Source organism: Dermacentor andersoni, chromosome 5 (assembly GCF_023375885.2).
Source record: "Dermacentor andersoni chromosome 5, qqDerAnde1_hic_scaffold, whole genome shotgun sequence".
Lineage (NCBI taxonomy): Eukaryota > Metazoa > Arthropoda > Arachnida > Ixodida > Ixodidae > Dermacentor > Dermacentor andersoni.
The window spans coordinates 91,303,962-91,317,322 of record NC_092818.1 but is presented as its reverse complement, the minus strand read 5'-3'; the positions used below and the strand labels follow the sequence as shown (position 1 = coordinate 91,317,322).

Genomic DNA, 13,361 nt, shown 5'->3' with positions numbered 1-13,361 from the left:
CCACACCCACTTAATAAACAACACAACCCTTCCCGGAAATAATACTAAGCGATCCGCTTCATAGAAGAACACGGATTTTACTTGCTGCGTCCTCGTTATCTGCAGCTCCTTTTCATTTGAGTTCCACATTCGTCATGGTTAAGACCAATTTCTGGACAGTGTACGCGCACTTTGCAGCTAGCGGCTCTTCTCAGGTCGCACAGGAAGTGCATGCATTCGTTGCCATTGGTCGCAGATTCTCTTTAGTCTCGCTTCCTGCGCGGCACAGCTTCAAAAGAAGGAAGCTCGACCGAGGCATGCAGTTAGGGCACCGGTGCAGTGGGAAGATTCGGGGTCCATTAGGAGGCTCGGCGTCTTGTTACTCTCCTATCGCGCGGGCGAATCGAATGCGTACGTGTGGTGTTGTGATCCCGGGAGAGAACACGGTGAAGTGGAGGGAAGAAGCAGACGGAGGAACTCTCGGAAGGAATGGTGACGCCCCGTTCCGCTCATATTGCCGGAGAAAAGTGCCGACAGTGTGTGTGCAACCGCCTCCCGGATACCATTACATCCCATCTGGAAGCAGCCTTTCTACACCGTGACCTGATTACGCGTGGCCATTGGTCAGCCGCTGCAGTTTGGTTCGTCCGGTGTACTGCTATCCCTGCGTACCGTTTGCTTCCACCGCGCGCCTCACTTATCCCCATTCGCCATTTCCCCGGAATGCACGAATCCGATGTGACGCGGAAACTATTTAGTCATTAGTAGAGTGGAGAACGGTTGAGGTTCTCTGCCACTTCAGGAGAGATGTGACCCAGCCATTTTCGCAGGGTGGGGAAATTCGATGGGCTACCAGCATTTGGTGAAGGCGTGAAACGGCTGCGAGCAGGTGCTTTTCCGTTGGTCCCTCACGAATGCGCGCTCGAGCTCTGAGCGTTTTAATTTACGTCGTATTAGTCGCTTTTCGTCGCTTCTCGGTCTAGAACTTGACGTTGCTCGATGTATGGTTGAAAGCGGACTTGTAAGAAACAATATACTGGTTAGTTTTCCCCTTGATACCCTTTTATCGCTGTCTTTACGGCCACGCACACAAGTAAGACCTACCGATCACGTCGTTCAAATGTTCATCTTTGCAATTGCGCCTCGAGTAAGAGGTTAGGAAGGGTTATGCGATCGTCATTTAAATGACACATGGATTCCGACAACAGAATTTTCTTTTTGTTGTTGTTTCTGCTCTATTACATCCTTTCTTATATGCCACACATTGGGGACGCCAGAAAATATTCCGCTCTAGGTATTTTGTTTTTCCTCGTTGAGTGACGCCGTTCGAGTGATCCCATTGCAGCAGAGGACGACACTTATACACCACGTGCATAAAGAACGTAACCAGTTGTGCTGCAGTCTGTTCGTCCAAATAAATAATAAATTATGGTGTTTTACGTGCCACCATCTGATTGTGAGGCACGCCATAGGGGGGGACTCCGGAATAATTTTGGACCGCCTGAGGTTCTTTAACGAGCACCTGAATATGAGAACACGGGTGTTTCCGCATTCCGCCTCCATCGAAATGCAGCCGCCGCGTCCAGGGATTAGTTCCTTTCGTTGGTAATTTTAGGCAACTGAAGACAGTTTAGGATTTTTTTTTCAGCGATGCTGCAAATTCTTTCCCGCCTTTCATTCTGCGTATTAGACAAAAGAATGGGAATTTCGAAATATTTCTGAAAAAGGGAAGCTTCCTTTCTTAGGGCGCTATAATAACTGCATCTAGTGCTCCACATACGCGCTTCGTAACAAACCTTGGCAGATCTTTTACGAAGGAGGGGCAGCGTGTCAAGGGAAAGGGAGGAGGGTGCGGCAAATGCAGTCACATTACGTCGCAAAGGCTTTGCTTTATCGTATACCACAGGGCGTCGGCTTGGCATGCCCAGCGCCCTTCGGTGGTGCAAAAAGTGCCAGCCACCATACGGACTGAGTATCGAGTTTCAATCGCTGAGCACTGCACATCTTGCTAAGTGCACTAGGGTTGAGGATTGAGCGAGTTTCCTTGCTGTGCTGCGCTTCACCAGTTTTAGATTGTTAACTACTTGCCTTTCACCGGGGACAGTAAATAAAAAGAAGCGCAAGGGCTTGTCACGTAGATATTGAATTACAGCTTAATTTATAACAATTTTTGGGGTCTTTCAAGCGATGAGCGGTTGAAAAGAGCTTGAAAATGCGTGCAGGTCCTTCATGACTGCAGAACTGTCGGCGTATTTAAAAAAAAAGGCATACCTGTTTCCGGAAACTAGCGTACAGTGCATAAAAGGATTCACACGAAGAAGTAAAAGCTAGGTTCCGAAAGGGCACTAATTATGTTCTTAGTTCGACCGCTGCTTGTTTCTTCAAGTCTGTATCGCCCTCTGAAAACATGTCTTGTGTAAACAAGAAAGAACTTCCGGGTTCGCTCACTGTTAGTCCGTGTCATTACACTTATTAGGTTAGTTATTAAGGGATAACCAAATCATCGTACGCACTACTATATAATAACACAACCAGAAAAAGAACACCGGCACTAAGTATACTAAAGACAAAATTCCACAACTAGCACAAATGAAATCGTCTCCTCATGCGGTGAAATACAGGTTCACGCGAACACCAAAACCCAACATGGACTATTGTTTAATCACAAAATGCTGTTGCCTGAATTCCTTTCTTTTAAGACGGCAATGTAAATATTTTCGTAATTATTTACAAATGAAGATATACATATTACAATAAATGCACTTAATAGTGAGAATGCTTATATTACCCCATCACATATACTGGTTCTTGGTGGGTGAGTCACTCAGGTACCTAGGATTGAATGGGGTTTAACTGGCCAAGTTAGAAGCAGTACGCTGTTGGCTGTTTCATTTCTCTCTTGTGGAAAAAGAAATGTGGTTTAAAACAAAGAATTACATAATAAAATAGGAATTGTTACCCTATACTAACCAAAACTAAAAAGAGCACTTTAAGGTGCACAAACACACGCTTGCAAGAGTGAAATAAAAAAAAAGAACAGTCTAGAGATAACAACGAAGGCTAGCCGCTGCACAAAATCGTCCCCAGTACTTCGCGCCACATGTCCGTACTTATACAAAATTATTTTAATGGACTGAAAGCGGTTCTTTCAAGGCCACTACGAGGCCACGGTCCGAGTATCGTGGCCTCGTATCGTCCCAAGGGACAATGCATTATTTCACAAAATCCTAAGTTTAAAGGGCATCTGTTGCCTTTGAATGGTGCATAATGGTCAGTCCTGGAACGCGGCTGGTCATATCCTCGTTCGCCGTGTATGCCACACCAAGGCCAATGCGATGCGACAACGCTTCCACACTTCGCGGTGTCCTCCCATATATACTGAATTTTAGCCCAGGGTCTACGGCATAAAAAGAGGCCTTTTGGACTTCATCGAGCCATGTCGCAAGCGATCTTATCGCTGAGTTTTCATATGTTTCTAACTTAATTGCGGAAGACTGGAATGTTTTACTCTTCGTCATGTTCCTGTGGGCCTTTTGCCTATTATTCCGCTCGTTAATTTCCAGCTAAGCCTGTATGAGTGGGAATCGACGGAAATGCAATTTGGCCACCCCGAGTCCCCGCAACTTAAGCCAGCTCCGCAATTTTCGCTTTTACATAACTGTGCACACTTTTGCCTGAATGTTGCGCAGTAGGTAAAGCACCGACTGTGAATCCGTGCCCACAACTAAATTATCTGGAGGCTGATCAGTCGCTACAAGACTTGCCGCTTCCAATATCTCGTAGAGTGCTGCTGTCGTTACTGTGGTTACATGACAGAGCTTAAACATGCGTTGTACTGTAATGCCGGTATAGAAGGTGCACACGCTTAGCCGTATTTATTGCACGAGCCATCTGTGCCATCCTGTTTTGCGCAGGCATGTGGTTTGTACGTCTGAAGCAACACTGGTTATAGCGCAATAATTGGTGAAACTTCAGTCTTTTTCTTCATTACCTCAATGACGACTAGCTGTGAACGAAAGTTACGTACATTTCTCAGTGCCAACTCGTCCGATAGCTTGTGGCGCCGATGCCGAGTAAACATACGAAGAAATTTGCCTTAACGTCTCCTTCTCCCTCAACAGGGTTACTGGAGGATCTCATGCTTCTGCGAGGGCCAGTGTGCTTGACGTCGATTTAGTATCGCTAAGCCAAACACGAAGACACCTTGCAATCAACAGGAGGAACTTCTCTTGTGAGCGTGAAGCACCGTTGAATAGTGACAATGAGTATATCAAAACTAACCTTACTAAAGCGGTGCGAAGCTTCAAGATGTTATCGGTGGAACTTCTCCATTGAGCTGCAGCTACATATGATAAGTAAGAAAAGCAATTTTCACTTTTTATTTTTACAGATTACAATTATTGTGTCCATACTAAGCGCCGAAGACGAATAATTTCAAGAAATTTATAAATTTCCACTATTTCCAATAGTTCACCCAATTAGGTAAGTCGCTGAGCTCCCACTGTAGCCAGAAGACGGGCGAAGGCTGTACTGAAGTTCCTTCGATCGAGTGAGCGTGCTTCTATCTTTGCGTAAGTCTCTCTTTCCGTGCGTGTGTAACTTCATCGCCCCCCCCCCCCCCCCTGCCCTGTCTTTCTGTCTGGCCTTCCCGACAAAGACAGCAGTTATGGAGAGGAAGAACGCTATTTTCAGCAAAGTCAGTAGGGATCATGGCTCTGCACCTAATTGCCCACTTTAGGGCAGCAATCCAGATGTTTGCCTTCCGGTTAGTCTCCATGCCTCCAGCATCTCCTCCCTCTCTTTCTGTCTGTCAAATGACAGCAGTGAACCTACAGATAGTTTTCAGCGTGAGTCAAAGGCGTTTTATATGACTTTGAAATGCTTATACTAGTCGGGGTCCTTTTTCAGAGGCTTCTTAAGTCTAAATCAATAAATCGGATATTCTGGGCAGCGCATCTCGAGACACTTTTTCTGGCGTTGCATTTTCTTACGTCGTCCCTCTTTCCTTTTTTCTTTTCTTTTTCTTCTGAATAACACTGTCCGTCCCATTCGGCCTTCTATATTATTCTGAACTGTTCAACTATTTCCGACCCGCTTCAAGCTCTCTGTAGCTGATAGACAGGCCCGCCCATCCGCGAGATAAACGAGTTTTACAGCTTCGATTTTCAGGAGGAGCTTCCAATTTTGAGATGCGCCAGTGGCCTGAAGAAACGCCGTTAGACAAGCGGTTTCGTTTATTCGTCTACTGCTCTGTTTTATAGTACCATACTGGCGACTTACCAAATCACTATTAACACGTAATAATATCATGGGAAGCCAACAGACACCAAGGAAACCACAGGGGAAATTATTCGTACTTACTAATTGAAATAAAGAAATGATAAATCAACGACAATGAAAGTGAATGAAAAAACAACTTGCCGCAGGTGGGGAACGGTCCCACGTTTTCGCATTACGCGCGCGACGTTCGCCAAAGAACGCTTAAGCATTCTTTGGCGAGTACCCTTGCCGCGTCACCCGAAAAGTGTAATGCGTTGTACCTGCACAAAAATGCTTAATTGGTGAAGTTAAGAAATTCAATAGGTATAGTTGTGTAAATGTAGATGATTAACAGCTTTACACGCTATAAGGAACAAATGGAACAAATTAAAAAAAATATAAAGCCAATACCAATAGGGATACATAGGGCTCCATAGAAAATGCATAGGGAAGCTTATTGTTGGGGTGGGACACCTGGAATTTCGGGGCGGGCCACGTGGAATTTAATTTCACATTTGAGGGTGGGCCAACTTCACATATTGAGTGGGGTTAAGTTAAATCTGGGGGTGGGCCAACTTGACATTTGGGGGTGGGCGAACTTGAAATTTGGGTCTGTGCTTGTGCATACTTAGACAACTTTAGTGGAGTTTCTGCATTCTTTTATTTACTTTTAGCACTTCGATGGTATAGTCACATTCTTTTAACACTCAGGCAAGTTATGGTTATAAAGGGTCCCCGAAGCAAATTTGGCGAGACAACAAAGAATACTACTTTTGATGTTTTGGTTCATCTCGAGTGTACACTCTTACGAAGGGTACTTAGTACATTCTATAAAGCATCCCGTGTAACACACAGGCAATCTTAAAGAGACGTAAACCTTGTGGGACGGATAAAAGCATCGGCCTGTGCAATTAACAACAATGTGCAGAAGCCACAAGTATTTTTCGTTTTCATAATTATATCTAAAAGGTAACAATAAATGAATATAAGAATTTCCAACTTTACTGCCCAGTGTGTCAATAGTAGGTCTTTAAAGAACACTTCATGTGGATTTTTTTTTCTTGCAGCACGGTATCAATTGCGTGAACCCTTATCGTATTAATTAGAATAATGGCAAAATAAAAGAAGGAAAAGAACGCAGCAGATGCAACGTGTGTCTGTTAGAATCTATATACAGCGATGCTCACCTGCTCATCTGGCTCAAGGAGGCCCCGAACGAAGAGCTCTGCAATGCAACGAACCTTTAACGCAACCAGTGTTATAGGGGTTGAAAGAGGCAAGCTGGCTTCCTGCGCCATTTCTTAGGGGTGCCCGACTTCCCCTTGGAGGCGTTGATGCGACCGTCCACGTGGTTGCTAAGCGGCGCAACGCATGCGCAACGTGAGGCCACCTCCTCCGGCGCCCTCTATCCCGTCTCATCGCGGCTATCCGCAATACGGCCCCCTCGCCCTGTCAAGCAGCGGCCATAAACTCGCATGCGCAGGCCGGCTTATCCCCTTGAACTTCCACTGCTGAGGGCGAAGTAGTGTAAGCCATCACTCACAGATGGCACCACTGTCCCGCAGCCGAGTTGGCCAAGTGTGAGCTATTCGGCGAGAAAGCACGTGCAGCAGCAGCAGCAGGCGGCGGACACGGTCACGAACATTAGAATAGTGTTTGCCTGAGGTCGTTGGCTGCACATAGCACAATTGGTTTTCAGCAGAACGTTCTGACACGGACAGGAAGACACAACGACACACGCTGTTCCTGTCTGTGTCAGAACGTTCTGCTGGTAAGCAGTTGTGCCACGGTCAGGAAAGTCCAGGGCTGCTCGCAAAGAAAGGTCACCTTTAAAACTGGCAGTTTCGCCCGAACGGCGAACCATTTATAGAGGTAGTCTCACAGTTCCAATTGCGCTCCTTGGATGGCGTTCTAATTATACAGGCCGATGTGGCAGGTTAGCGCGATGCCGCGCGCAAGGCAACTTCTCGTGGGCAGAAAGAACAGCGCCCGGCAGCCACCAGTCGTCTCACAATGCTGGCGTAATGAGGAGCATCGCCAAGGGCGCTGGTTGCGTCGAACCCCAATGGTGCACGAGATGAGCGTTAGCCAGCACCCAGCGAAATATTAGGTAACGTTAGCTTGACGTTTACTACAAACCAGCTCAGTAGGAACATAATGGTGCGCACAATGCCAATGCCAAGAGCAGGAGACAGAACGTTGCACTGGCTCGAGGCTATTAAGAGTAGCATTGAAAGTACGCCGACTTCCATTCGACGTGGTTGCAGCGAGACGCACTCCACGTCTCCGGAAGCCTTTTACAGCTCCGTGTACAAACCGAGCATGTGCCGTAAAGAGTTACGTCACCACGAAAAGGCGGTGCCAACAGCAGCGGCGTTATTGCGCTTCGAGAGTCTATAAAATTTTTGTCGCATTGAGCGAACTGGTAAGTTAAATGCACATTTGAATAGAGATAGTCAGCAGCGAAAATTTCGCATAATGAAAGTGCTGCCATTGCACTTCACAGCGCGTACCATAGCAGAGATTTATAGTATAGCGTAAAATGCTTGTGTTAGCGTATTCCGCACGCGAAATCTTTGCTGTACGCTATTCAATAGAGTTTTGGTATATATCGGTAAAACGACGATGCGCCGCAATGCGCAATAGGGAGCCTACATGCAAGCTTTGTGTATGCAGGCTCCCTAAGGCGCAAAACTTCACCACGCCATCTAGGTGCGAGTACTCAAAACCCCAAAGCTGACTGGCTTATCGCCTTATGTGCGTCCCTTCAAGACATTTAGTTTAGCGTACGGGAACGCAAACGTAAGGAAGACGTTCAACGACATGGCGCCATCTGGTGCCTCGTGACAAACGTATCCCAGCCAAGCAAATTCATTAGCAACCATTCTGTTGTTGCTAGGCGGGGGCCATGGACGAAGCAAATAATTGGAGGCAGCATATCCGCAACACGATTGAAGCGAAACCTGTCTGCCCAACACGTCATCACACTTCGAAGTGCACGGCTGGTTTTAGTGTTCCCGCTCTGCAGGCAGTGCCACCGTAGGGCAGCTGAATAGCGCGCATCGAATAAAAACTACTGGCGTAGCTAGCGGGAACCGAACTTCTCAACAAATCTCGATTCTTGCTCCGGGATCTCGACACAGGTCACGTGTTGCGCTCGCGTGCCAAGGCGTAATGTTCCCTGCTATCTTTTTCCTTCCTCTATGGCGGACGCGTTTCGTCAGGCCTAGGGACGCAGGGATCGCCGAACGATCTCGGGAACTGGACGCGTTATGCGCTCATAACTAGCGTTTCAGGTGAGTTTAGAGGAGACGTAAGTTCATTGCAATAGTTACTGGCGATCAACGAGAGTGAGAGCTCAGCTACCACGAAAATTCACCTTGAAGCGGGAGCCATGGGTACCGCCATGTACTACAGTGCTTCAATGTCCGTTCTTTGGGAGTATTAGCCTCTCCCACTAAATTGCGAAAATAGCGGAGGCACGCAATGCACAATACTTATACAGCTTTCTGCGCATGCGCAGTGTCGCCTCGCTATATTTTATTGTTTAGCGTGGTGCCACATACGCTATACTAAAGCTGTCTAAATATTGGCTGAGGTTTAATTTTTGTAAACCTAGTTATCAGGAGCGAAATGTCTGTTTGGCTTGGTTTTGCAAAGACTGCGCACAGAGTGGTGCATTAAAGTTGGGCCACAGTCTTTCACACAGGTTACAAACGCTGCCTAACGGGTTGTCCGTGAAGTCGCGGTGAAACCTGGCCGTTGCAGTCGAGCTTGCCGCTAGCCGAAGGGTGCGATTCGTCAAACGTTCGTTTTGGGTGCCGTTGCTTCTATGCACGGCTTCGCCTCCTTCTTGTTGTGTTTCGTGTTGCTGAACGACGATGGCGGTTCCAGTAGCTTCGAACTTGGCAAGCTTCCGCGCTTGGTAAGCTTCTCTATAACGTGCTAATCTGGCCTCGCTTTACTCCGGGGTTTCAGCAGGCCACTGTGCCCTTGCTTGAGATTTCGCAGCCCGCCGTCTAGCTATATCTACTGTATGAGCGGATTCAACCTGTCGTTTGCGCTGAAGCGCACGCACGGACGGCTCAGCCGGCACGCCATTCATAGCGAAACTGATCCACGAAGCGGCGGAGAATCAGCCGTTAAACCCTCGCGTAGTCACGTGGTTCCGTAACAGCGAGGCTCCGAGCGAGCGCAGGGGAGTTATTCCGTTAGAGTCCACCTAGTGGGCAAGTCAATTTCACGTGCTGGTGAGTTTCTAATTGGACCTGGCGCCTAGCTGCTGTGGGCGCGCGGGCCTGCCCAGCCAATGAGAACTTCAGCAGCAGATGAAACGGACATGTCGTGTAGGTGGACTCTTACAGAATACCTCCCCACTTGCGACGCCTGTACGCAGCGGATCACGTGGCGGACGTCACACCTACCACACTTGTGTCCCAGCAGCTGAAGGTGATTGAGACGCCATCAATGACCTCGCGAGGCATGGCGTAGCAGAGCGTTCGCTGTAATAATGGCACTTTCCTTGTGGGGACTGCTGAAACGTACTTACAGCTCGAGAACGAAGGAAGCATTACAACGTTGGGAAGCAACAACGTTTCCCGTTTTTGTGCATACTGCATCTCTCGAAACAGTCATTGTTACTCTAGGTAGCTACGCATTTTATTCTTAAATATCCCTCAGGGGCGCATGACAAGCAGAAAACATTTGATGCGTTATAACAAATATCTTCATTGGGATCTGTCTTTTAGTATTTCTTTAGAAATTGAACGTAGCGAGCACGTTATAATACGACTGGTTTTATCTCGCTACCCTCATGCGGTTAGCAGGAGGCCCATTATTTTGCTTGAAGGAAAAGGCAATTTCTACAATAAACCGCGAAGAGGCTTCCAAACGTGTTCCACTATAGCCAAATGCTAAATGTCCATAGGGAAGCGTAGAGGAAAATACAAATAGCCAAAATGCGTTCTCAATTTCTGAAGGATTATGGCTTATCGAACATTTTATTTAGAAGAAGCCACTTCAATATTGTCACGTGGTGGTGACGTAGAAGAACACAGTAGCAATACTGTGAACGAGAAAACTAACTTTTATTGGGCGAACTTGTGCCCACAAAACAGGCTACACTTATAGCACAACGAAAGCGGCGAACACAGTCGGCGATCGTCGGAAATCTGATCAGCAGGTCAAGCGCGTCGGCTTTTATACAACAGTCGTCGAATGTTCCAGACTAATCGTTCGGACCCGCGTGCCTTCCACAAAGTTCTACACCATTCGCGTCAGGTGATGAAATCAGATAACATAAGTCTCGGCGACAACAGACAGCGGATAGAAGCATCGATAACTTTCCAGAAACTTCGGATACATGCAGGCGCGTCCCATGCTGTGCGATTACATTTGTTAGGCGGCGAAACGTGGTTGCCCGATAAAGATAAGTACACGTGTCAATACCCCCCTCTTAAAAAGCATCGACCCGATGCTGCAAATATAAGAGAGCGAAACACAAAAGGACACTTCTTAAACATAAGTAACAAAAAAGAAATAAAGTCCAAAGGTCAGTTACGCGAAGCCACAAAGTTCGTTAACGCTGGTAGTAGGGCTTGAGTCGCACAACGTGGACTATTTCAGGTCGCGAGCGGCGCCGCTGTGACAGCGAAATGCCGTCTGGCACGACCTCATAGTCCAGTACGCCAATACGTCGGATGATCTTGTACGGTCCGAAATAGCGACGCAAGAGCTTCTCGCTCAGGCCTCGTCGGCGTATAGGGGTCCAAACCCAAACACGGTCACCGGGCTGGTACTCGATAAAGCGTCGTCGGAGGTTGTAGCGTCGGCTGTCGGTCCTCTGCTGGCTCTTGATCCGGAGGCGGGCGAGCTGTCGGGCTTCTTCGGCGCGCTGGAGATAGCTAGCGACGTCAACATTCTCTTCGTCAATGACGTGGGGCAGCATGGCGTCGAGCGTCGTCGTCGGGTTCCTGCCGTAAACCAGCTTAAACGGCGTGATCTGTGTTGTTTCTTGCACCGCCGTGTTGTAAGCGAAGGTTACATACGGCAGGACCGCGTCCCACGTCTTGTGCTCAACGTCGACGTACATCGCTAGCATGTCGGCGATGGTCTTATTCAGGCGCTCCGTGAGACCATTAGTTTGCGGATGGTAGGCAGTTGTCCTCCTGTGGCTTGTCTGGCTATATTGCAGAATGGCTTGGGTGAGCTCTGCTGTAAAAGCCGTTCCTCTGTCGGTGATGAGGACTTCTGGGGCGCCATGTCGCAGCAGGATGTTCTCGACGAAAAATTTCGCCACCTCGGCTGCGCTGCCTTTCGGTAGAGCTTTTGTTTCAGCGAATCGGGTGAGATAGTCCGTCGCCACGACGATCCACTTATTCCCGGATGTTGACGTTGGAAACGGCCCCAACAAATCCATCCCAATCTGCTCGAATGGTCGACGAGGAGGTTCAATCGGCTGTAGTAACCCTGCTGGCCTTGTCGGTGGTGTCTTGCGTCGTTGACAGTCTCGGCATGTCTTGACGCAACGGGCGACGTCGGCGGTAAGACGCGGCCAGTAATACCTTTCATGTATCCTCGACAGCGTCCGGGAGAATCCGAGGTGCCCAGCAGTGGGATCGTCGTGTAAGGCGTGCAGTACTTCTGGACGCAGCGCCGACGGAACAACAAGAAGGTAGTTGGCGCGGACTGGTGAAAAGTTTTTCTTCACGAGTAGGTTGTTTTGAAGCGTGAACGAAGATAATCCACGCTTAAATGCCCTAGGGACAACGTCGGTGTGCCCTTCCAAATACTCGACAAGGGCTTTTAGCTCCGGGTCCCCTCGTTGTTGATCAGCGAAGTCTTCCGCGCTTATTATTCCAAGGAAGGCGTCGTCGTCCTCGTTATCTTGCGGCGGCGGGTTAATGGGGGCGCGTGATAGGCAATCGGCATCTGAGTGTTTTCGACCGGACTTGTATGTTACAGTGATGTCGTATTCTTGTAGTCTGAGGCTCCACCGTGCCAGCCGTCCTGAAGGGTCCTTTAAGTTAGCTAGCCAACACAACGCGTGATGGTCGCTGACCACTCTGAATGGCCTGCCATATAGGTAGGGGCGAAATTTCGCTGTAGCCCAAACGATGGCTAGGCATTCCTTTTCCGTTGTGGAATAATTGCCTTCCGCTTTTGACAACGACCGGCTAGCGTAAGCTATCACGTGTTCATGTCCATCTTTTCTCTGGACTAGGACGGCACCGAGGCCTAGGCTACTGGCGTCAGTGTGATTTCGGTATCGGCGAGCTCGTCGAAGTGCGCAAGTACGGGCGGCGACTGCATGCGTCGTTTGAGTTCTTCAAATGCGTCGGCCTGCGGCGTTTCCCACTTGAACTCGATGTCACATTTAGTTAGCTGTGTCAGCGGCTCAGCGATGCGTGAAAAGTCCTTGACAAATCGCCTGTAGTAGGCACACATGCCAAGAAATCTACGCACTGCCTTCTTGTCCGTGGGCTGCGGGAACTTTGCGATGGCAGCTGTCTTCCGCGGGTCGGGGCGGACTCCAGACTTGCTGATGACGTGGCCTAGGAACAGAAGCTCATTGTAGGCGAAGCGGCACTTTTCTGGCTTCAGAGTGAGCCCTGATGACTTGATGGCCTCGAGTACTGTTGCGAGCCGCCTAAGGTGTTCGTCGAAATTTTCGGCGAAGACAACGACGTCATCCAAGTAAACGAGACAGGTCTGCCACTTCAATCCTGCTAAAACCGTGTCCATCACGCGCTGGAACGTTGCAGGCGCCGAGCACAGTCCAAATGGCATAACCTTGAACTCGTAGAGGCCGTCTGGGGTGATGAAGGCGGTCTTTTCGCGATCTCTTTCGTTGACTTCAATTTGCCAATAGCCAGACTTGAGGTCCATCGACGAGAAGTATTTAGCGTTGCAGAGCCGATCTAATGTGTCGTCTATCCGTGGGAGGGGGTATACATCCTTCTTCGTGATCTTGTTCAGTCGACGATAATCGACACAGAAACGTAGGGTTCCGTCCTTTTTCTTTACCAGGACAACAGGGGATGCCCACGGGCTTTTCGACGGCTGGATGATGTCGTCGCGCAGCATTTCGTCGACTTGTTCTCTTATAGCTTCACGTTCCCGCG

The 13,361-nt window shown here is 48.5% G+C and overlaps 1 long non-coding RNA gene across 1 annotated transcript in view; it reads right to left on the bottom strand.

The window, feature by feature from the left end:
- LOC140218360 (uncharacterized) overlaps window positions 1-13,361 on the bottom strand; it is a 267,463-nt gene that overhangs the window by 160,057 nt on the left and 94,045 nt on the right. The gene's annotated exons all lie outside the window — the stretch shown is intronic.